The 8810-nt window shown below is 44.6% G+C and overlaps 1 non-coding gene across 1 annotated transcript; it reads right to left on the reverse strand.

Annotated features, from left to right (window-relative positions):
• Positions 1-8129: 8129 nt before the first annotated feature.
• On the reverse strand, positions 8130-8201 carry trnae-uuc (transfer RNA glutamic acid (anticodon UUC)). Its single transcript has one exon. It is a non-coding gene; the product is annotated as a tRNA-Glu (tRNA).
• Between the last annotated feature and the right edge of the window lie 609 nt (positions 8202-8810).

The following is an 8810-nucleotide window of genomic DNA, read 5'->3' on the forward strand; positions in this document are numbered from 1 at the left end:
AGATGGAGGTTAATGTAGATAAAAATGAGGTGCTGCATTTTGGATAAAACAAATCAGAGCAGGACTTTTACAATTAATGGTAAGTTCCTTGGAATTGTTGCTGAGCAAAGAGACCTTGGAGTTCAGGTTGATAGTTCCTTATAAGTAGAGACGCAGGCAGATTGGATAGTAAAGAAGGCGTTTGGTATGCTTTCCTTTGTTGGTCAGAGCATCGAGGATAGATGTTGGGAGCTCATGTTGCCACTGTACAGAACATTGGTCAGGCCACGTTTGGAATATTGCATGTAATTTTGATCTGCTTCCTATCGGAAAAATGTTGTGAAACTAGAAAAGGTGCAGAAAAGATTTACAAGGATTTTGCCAGTGTTGGAGGGTTGAACTATAGGGCGAGGCTGAATAGACTGTTTTCTCTGGAGTGTCGGAGGCTAAGGGGTGACCTTATAGAGGTTTATAAAATCATGAGGGATATGGATAGAGCAAATAGACAAGTTAGTTTCCCTGGGATGGGGGAGTCCAGAACTACAGGGCATAGTTTTAGGGAAGGGAGGGGAAAGATGTAGAAGGAACTTAAGGGGCAAACTTTTCACGCAGAGGGTGATGCATGTACGGCATGAACTGCTGGAGTAAGTGATGGAGGCTGTATAATTACAGCATTAAAAATGCATCTGGATGTGTATATGAATCGGAAGGTTTTATGGGGATTTGGGTCAAGTGCTGGCAAATGGGACGAGATTCGGTTAGGATATCTGGGCTGCATGGACGAGTTGGACCGAAGGGTCTGCTTCCGTGCTGTACATCTGTGTCACTCTATGAGACTCCATGGGCCTCTCTTGGAGAAAGTGAGGACTGAAGATGCTGGAGATCAGAGCTGAAAATGTGTTGCTGGAAAAGCGCAGCAGGTCAGGCAGCATCCAAGGAGCAGGAGAATCGACGTTTCGGGCATGAGCCCTTCTTCAGGAATTTTTATCTATAAGCTAGAAACATTCCCTTAGTTAAATATTGTGAAGTGTGAAGCCATTGTTTTCGTCCCCAAGTTCGACCTGAGCACCCCCTCCCCCATCCCAGTAACTCTGTTGACAGCCTTCATGTCACATTTAAAACGAGGATCAATAGATTCGTGAAGAGTCGGGGGATGAATGTGGGGAATTCACAGGAAAAAGGCAGGAAAGTCAGACCGGATACAATTCTATTCAATGGAAAAGCAGGCTCAAGGTGTTGAATAGCATTTTCCAATTCCTATTTCTTATGGTTCCCGAGCCCTTCACAAGATGTGTGTGTGTGTGTGTGTGTGTGTGTGTGTGTGTGTGTGTGTGTGTGTGTCTGGATGCGCACGCACGTGCATACATGCATGCAGGGTTCATGAATGGTAGATTTCCTGACCTAAAAAGGACAGTTTCTGGAGAAACACAGCAGGTCTGGTAGCATCTATGAAGAGACAAGTGTTACTGCTTTGAGTCCAGTGAACCTTCAAAACTTGGCTGGATTCAAAACGTTAACTGGTTTCTCCCCACAGATGCTGCCAGACCTGCTGCGTTTCCCCAGCAATTTTGCCTTTTAGTGCTGATCTCCAACATCTGCAATTCATTATTTTCGTAAATAACTGTTTCCTGGTTGCCAGGACAGAGAGAAACTTTCACCTCCAGATCTCTTCATTAGTTGAACATAAATTCCACCAGCAGCCATGATGGGATTTGAATTTGCGTTCTCAGAAGACCTAGTTCTCTAGGTTGCTCAACCAATCTTCCCTTCAATGACAACTTTCTCCTAACTATTTTCCTTTATTCATTCACGGGATGTCGCATTTTGTCTCTCAATATTGTTCTGGTAAACATCAACTTTACTTTCCCGCTGTTTTCCCATAATCATCAATTCCCTTTCTGATTATAAAAAAAATTAGTTTTGAAATGCACTTAACAATCTAGTCGATTCAGCGTCTTCCTGTAGCTCCTGGCAGCATCCTTGTAAATGTTTTCTGAACACCTTTAAGTTTCATAACCTCCTTCCTGTAGCAGCGAGCCCAGAATTGCCTGCAGTATTCCAACAGTGGTGTAATCAATGTCCTCTCTGAAGAGGACTTTAAAAAATATAACTACAAGCAAATCAGGTTACTTGGGCATGACTTTCCCATAGCAGTTTGTTTTGGCTGTCCTTCATTAATCTATTTTTTTTCAGTTATGAGAAAATATTTTGTGGGATGTGATGATTGCGAGCACATCCAACATTTGCTCATTGTCCCTCATGGCCCGTGGACAGAGTAATTGTGACTGCATGCTAGAAGGCAGTTGAGAGTCAACCACATTATAGTAGGTCTGAAGTCACAAGGGGTGTGTGTGTGTGTGCGTGTGTGTGTGTGTGTGTGTGTGTGTGTGTGTGTGTGTGTGTGTGTGTGTGTATGTGTGTGTGGGCGCGCACGCACGTGCATACAATCATGCAGGGTTCATGAATGGGAGATTTCCTGCCCTTAAAAGGACAGTTTCTTCAGAAACACTACAATTCTGGGGGCATCTATAAAGAGACAACAGTGTTACTGGTTTGAGTCCAGTGGTCCTTCAAAACTTGGTTGGATTCAAAAGATTAACTGGTTTCTCTCCACAGATGCTGCCAGACCTGCTGCGTTTCCCCAGCAATTTTGCCTTTTGATGCTGATCTCCAACATCTGCAATTCATTATTTTAGTGAATAACTGTTTCCTGGTTTCCAGGACCGAGAGAAACTTTCACTTCCAGGTCTTTTTATGAGTTGAACATAAAGTCCACCAGCAGCCATGATGAGATTTGAATTTGTGTTCTCAGAAGATCTGTGCGTTGCTCAACCATGATCACTGGATCCCAATCTTCCATTCAATGACAATTTTCTCCTGACTATTTTCCTTTATTCATTCATGGGATATCGCACTTTGCCTCACACTGTTGATCTGGTAAACATCAACTTCACTTTCCCGCTGTTTCCCCATAATCCTCAATTCCCTTTCTGATTTTAAAAAATATATATCTTAGTTTTGAATGCACTTAACAATCCAGGCTCAACAGCTGTCCTAAACATCCAATCCCTTATTTGCAGGTTATTCCCTCTGGTTCTAAACTCACCCACAATGAAAACTTTCCCACATTTAGCCTGTCACGTCTCCTCAGAATCTTGTTTGTGACAATAATGTTACCTCGAAATCTTCTAACTTCTATTAACCACAGGCCCAACCTACTCATTTCTCCACATAAGACCTTATTTCCATCCCTGATATCATCCTGGTCAACCTTCTCCGGACTGCCTCCAATGCCAGTATATCTTTCCTTCGCTAAAAGGCCCAAAATTGTTCCCAGTGTTCAGTTGTGGCCTAATTGGTGTCTGATTTCGGTTCACTATAAACTCCCCACTTTGATACTCCATTTAAAATCCAACCTCCCATTTGTCTTCCCTATTACTTACTGAACTTGGATGAAGTGTTCATGGATGTGAGCTTGCAAATCCTCCGATTCAGCAGCTTTCTCCATTTAACATTCAGCACTTTTCCTCCTGGCAAAGTGCACAACCTCATTTTCCCACATTCTATTCCATCAGCCAAGGCTTTGCTCATTTCCTTAACCTGTCGATATCCCTCTCCATGTCATCCTCACCACCTGCATTCCAATCAACTGTCTCTACTGCAGTCTTGGCAATAGTACATTCACTTCACTTATCCAAGTAATTCATATCCATATTGTAAATAATTTTGGCCCCAGCACTGATCCCTGTGGTACATTTCTAGTTCCAATTTGCAATCCTGAACATAACCCTTACTCCTCCTATATCATTGGTTAGCCAATCATCTATCCATATGACCAGAGCGTCTCCAAGATCATGTGAATATCATTGGCACTGCCAGCAAGTCCTCCCAAACTGTCCTTAAAAAAGTGGTGGTGAGCTGCCTCTTAAATTGCTTCACAAATATGATGAGGTCTATAATAAAGACTCAGGAGTTCCAGGATTTTGATCAATTACATCGAAGTATATGTCACAGTTGGAATGTTGTGTTCACACTGATCTCCTCTTCCTGGTTGAAGTGATGGAGTGGAAGTTGCTCTTGAAGAGCCGCCACTCATATAATCAAGCCAGACAGATCGATTGTGGCCAGACACGCTGCCATTTTGACTTCTCATCAATCTATATTATTTCCATCCAAGTTTTAGTCACATCAAACTGCCACGCAATGCTGTTATGGCCTCAGTAAACGAGAATAACGTGAAGATCGCTGGGATGATATTCTACATCCGACTGCAATATAAACACAGAACACTGTTTCCAGACTTGGTGGAATAAAAGACGTTGTATTGGTGGATAATTACAGTTAGTGCAATCACAGCTAGACATCGATAATTATTAATCCTGTTCACTTCAATGGCCAAATTTCAATTGAGAAACCAAGTGCACTCGGTTGCTTGTAACAAAGACATGATAAAATAGCTCATAGGAAGAGAAATGGGGCATTGAGGAGGAGTGAAATGTTTTGGTCACCTCCACAATTGTTAGAAAAACAGGTTGAAAGAATTCTTAAAAGTGGCTGAAGTAGTGGTGTGGCATAACACTTCGGAAAGCGCAAAGTGAAGACCACTTTGTAGTGGAAGAAAAAGACATTTCTTATTTCTGAAGGAACTGGGAAACAGAAGAAGGAATCAAATCTGACTTGGGAGCTATTTTCTATTTGTTGAGGATATTGCTTCATCACAGTCTTGGTTTCGAGCATAAGCTCTTCATCAGGAATAAAGGGTGGCCCAAGGGGGCTGAGAGATAAATGGGAAGGAAGTGGGGCTGGAGGGAAGGCAGCTCGGAGTCAATAGGTAGATGGAGGTAGGGATTGATGGTGATAGGTCAGAGATGAGGATGGAGCAAATAGGTGAGAAGCAAGGTGGACAGGTATGACAGGTCAAGAGGTTGGTGTCGAATTGGAAGGTTTGATCTGGGTCAAGGTTGGGGAGAGGAAATGAGGAGACATTGAGCAATAACATCGCATGGTTTTGACCCATCGACCTCTGGGTTATCTATCCAGCACACTCAGGCAGCACAACTCTGCTTTTGGGCTCCCAGCAGCTGGATTGTGGATCAGTTTAGAGAAGGTGTTATATCTATGACAACATCGGTACACAAGGCAGTGAAGCAAGGTTTCAGCTCTCAGGCCTTCATCTATTAGGGAATTGAGTACAGATGTTGGCAAGTTATGTTGTAGTTATACAGGACGTTGATGAGGTTGCACCTGGAATATTGTGATCAGTTTTGGTCCCTTTGGTATTCTGACTTCTGACTTCTTCAACTCTGGTTTTGTGTTGAACTTGATGGGATACTTTGTCCAACTCAGCATGTTTAAAAAGTATCGCTTGGAGGGATTCATCTGAAACTTTTCAGGAGGTGAGCGCCAAAAGATTGAACTATTCAAAGTTACTTGGACACTATTTTAAAGTTACATCAGGACCAGTAAGTAAGAGACACGTACAACATGGAAACAGACCCTTCAGTCCAACTTGTCCATGCTGACCTGATATCCTAAATTAATCTAGCCCCATTTGACAGCACCTGACCAATATACTCTGGCAGCTCATTTCATATATGTGCCACCCTCTGCATGAAGAAGTTGTCCTTTTAATATATTTCTCACCCTAAACCTATGCCCTCTAGTTCTGGACTCCCCCAGCCCAGGGAAAATACCTTGTCTATTACCCTGTCCATGCCCCTCATGATTTTGTAACCTCTATTAGGTCACTCCTCTGCCTCCGATGCTCCAGTGAAAACAGCTACAGCCTATTCAGCCTCTCCCTGGAGCTCAAGCCCTCCAACCCCCAGCAAAATTCCTGTAAATCTTTTATCAAGGAGAAGTCAACGTTTCAGTCCTGAAGAAAGGTTAATACCCAAAACGCTGACGACTCCACATCCTGGCGCTGCCTGGCTTGCTGTATTCTCCCAAACTCCTGCTTGCAGCTTCGGGTTGCAATATGTCGTGGCTCAGTGGTTACCACTGCAGCCGCACAGCGCCAGGGACCCAGGTTTCATTCCAGCCTTGGGTGGCTGTCTGTGAGGAGTTTGCACATTCTCCCAGTGTCTGCGTGGGTTTTCTCTGGGTGGTCCTGTTTTCTTCCATAGTCCAAAGATGTTCAGGTCATGTGGATTGGCCATGCATAACTGCCCATAGAGTTAGGTACATTAGTCAGAGGGAAACGGGACTGGGTAGGTTACTCTTCGGAGGGTTGGTGTAGACTTGTTGGGACAAATGGCCTGTTTCCACACTGTAGCTAATCTCATCTGCACTACTTTTGTCACTAACGAATGGCAGAGTAAACTCGACGGGCCGACTGGCCTAACTTCTGCTCCGATGGTCTTGCAGTCTTAGGTTTTTTTGGATAATTTCATTGACAATGTGCAGTCCCTGGCTGAATGAGTAGCAGTGCCGCGCTAGTGCTTCCGCAAGTTGCAAGAAAACATAAACCTCTTCCCACCCTCGGGCCAGCTGAAGGGCCTCTCCCCAGTGTGGACACACTGGTGCTTCAGCAGGGCGGAGGAATTGCTGAATGCCTTCCCGCACTCGTGGCAGGAGAATGGCTTCTCCCTGGTGTGAATGGACTGGTGCCTCAGCAGGGCTGAGTAACTGCTGAAGGCCTTCCTACACTTCGGGCAACTGAACGACCTCTCCCCCATGTGGACACAAAAGTGGGCCATCAGTTCGGAGGAAAGGCAAAGCCATTGCTGCACTCAGGACAGCAGAAGAGTCTCTTACCCTCTGTGGACCCATTGGTGCTTCAGAACCCTTTCACATTTCACAATATCCTTCTGATAGGATGGAGACCAGAATTGCACACAATAATCCAAAAGTGTATTCCAAAAACCAACGTCCTGCACAGCCACAACATAACTTCCCAACTCCAATACTCAGTCAGAGGATTGCGAAAGCTTTCAAAACCCACAAAAAACAAACAGGAAAGAATGGAGAGACAAACCGAATTTTTGACAGTCAGCTTGGAAGCATCAATGTGAAATCGGCCAACTGCGTTTATTGGGTACCTGTTCTCCTTAAATCCACTATATACGTATTTCTCTTGTGCTCTTCGTAGTTTCTCTGTGCTGCAGTGTGTCGTGGCTCGTTGAAATAATGTCCTGACGCAGCTTCGTTTGTGGGTGTTGGGATGATTGCTTCTGTGGTTAAGTATTTGGTTTGTGGGTGTTGTTTCTCTGTCGACGCTAGTTTGAAATTCCCCATTGACTGTTCGCTCTACTGTGACATCGAGGAATGGCGTTTTGTTGTTGTTCTCCTCCTCTTCAAACCAGGTGCCCCCCCCCCGCCCCCAGGCCATCGTCTCACTACTTGCAACACCAATATACATACTAGTCAAAGGCCTCCACTGAAGACTAAAACACCAAGTCGAAGATTGACGCCACTCCATTTACTCCATCCAAGAATTCCTGAACGTCAAAGACACTAAGATAGAAGAGGATGGAATAATGCTGTCCTTTGAAATAACAGCCTTGTTCACATCCATTAGCATCAACATGGCCAAAGAAAACTGAAGACACTACTGGAAGAAACAAAGACAAAAACACAGCATCAACTTCATCAGCAAAGATAGCGCTGTCAAGCTCGTGGAACTGTGCCTTACCATCCACTTCATATTCAGTAACAAGCCCTACAAACAAATCATAGGAACACCCATGAAACCACCAATATCAGGATTCCTCGCAGAAGCAATAATGCAGCGACTCGAATCAACAGCCCTTCCAACGATCCAACCCAAACTTTGGTTCCGCTACAACGATGACACTTTTGTCATCAGAAAATGAAACAAATTAGAGGAAACCTACAACACCATCGACAATATCCTTTCTGGCATAAAAGTCACAAAAGAGGAGAACAACAACAAAGTGCCATTTCCAGATGTCACAGTGGAGCGAACAGTCAATGGTAAATTCAAAACAGCGTCTACAGGAAAACAACGCACCCGAACCAAGAACTTAACTACAGAAGCAATCACCATTTCACATACAAACAAATCTGAATCAGGACACTATTTCAACGGGCCACGACACACTGCAGCACCCAGGAACGACGAAGATCAATAAAAAACTGAAAAGCGCATTTAAGAAGAACAGGTATCCTATGAACTCTTAGAAAACGGCTTCCCTGACCGGGAATCGAACCCGGGCCGCGGCGGTGAAAGCGCCGAATCCTAACCACTAGACCACCAGGGAGACGTGGTCAAAAGCTGTCAGCTCTACTGAAAATTACGTTCCTGGCCGGAAATTTAACCTGGGCCGCGGTCGTGAGCAGACTTTCACCTCTGCATCCAACATTGTCATTTCATGCATCCATTGCTCCTGATGCGGTCTCCTCTACATTGGGGAGACTGGAGACTCCTCGCAAAGTCAAGTCACAGCGCTTGAGGGAACATCTCCAGGACACCCGCACCAATCAACCTATGGCCCAAAATTTCAAACCCCCCCCCCACCCCAACCCCGCGCCACTCTGCCGAGGACATGCAGGTCCTTTTCCAGCACCACTCTGATCTAACCTCTGGTTTCCAGCATCTGCAGTCCCCACTTTTGCCTAACCAATAAACCCAATGTGCCAATTTCACATCATCAAACTGACACAAGCAGACACAACGTCTGCAGAAACCCTAGCCACATTACTTTACATTTAAGACATCTGGGAAATGATGTCCGGGCAACTCAACCCTCTCAGCATCATGGTCGCCCACAAACCGACCAACTCACTTTAACAGCGGCTCATGAACCTAAAATACCCGATACAACCAACCAGCAAACGAATGTTATTTACAAAATACCATACAAGGAAAT

The sequence above is a fragment of the Chiloscyllium punctatum genome, chromosome 36, assembly GCF_047496795.1.
Source record: "Chiloscyllium punctatum isolate Juve2018m chromosome 36, sChiPun1.3, whole genome shotgun sequence".
NCBI lineage: Eukaryota > Metazoa > Chordata > Chondrichthyes > Orectolobiformes > Hemiscylliidae > Chiloscyllium > Chiloscyllium punctatum.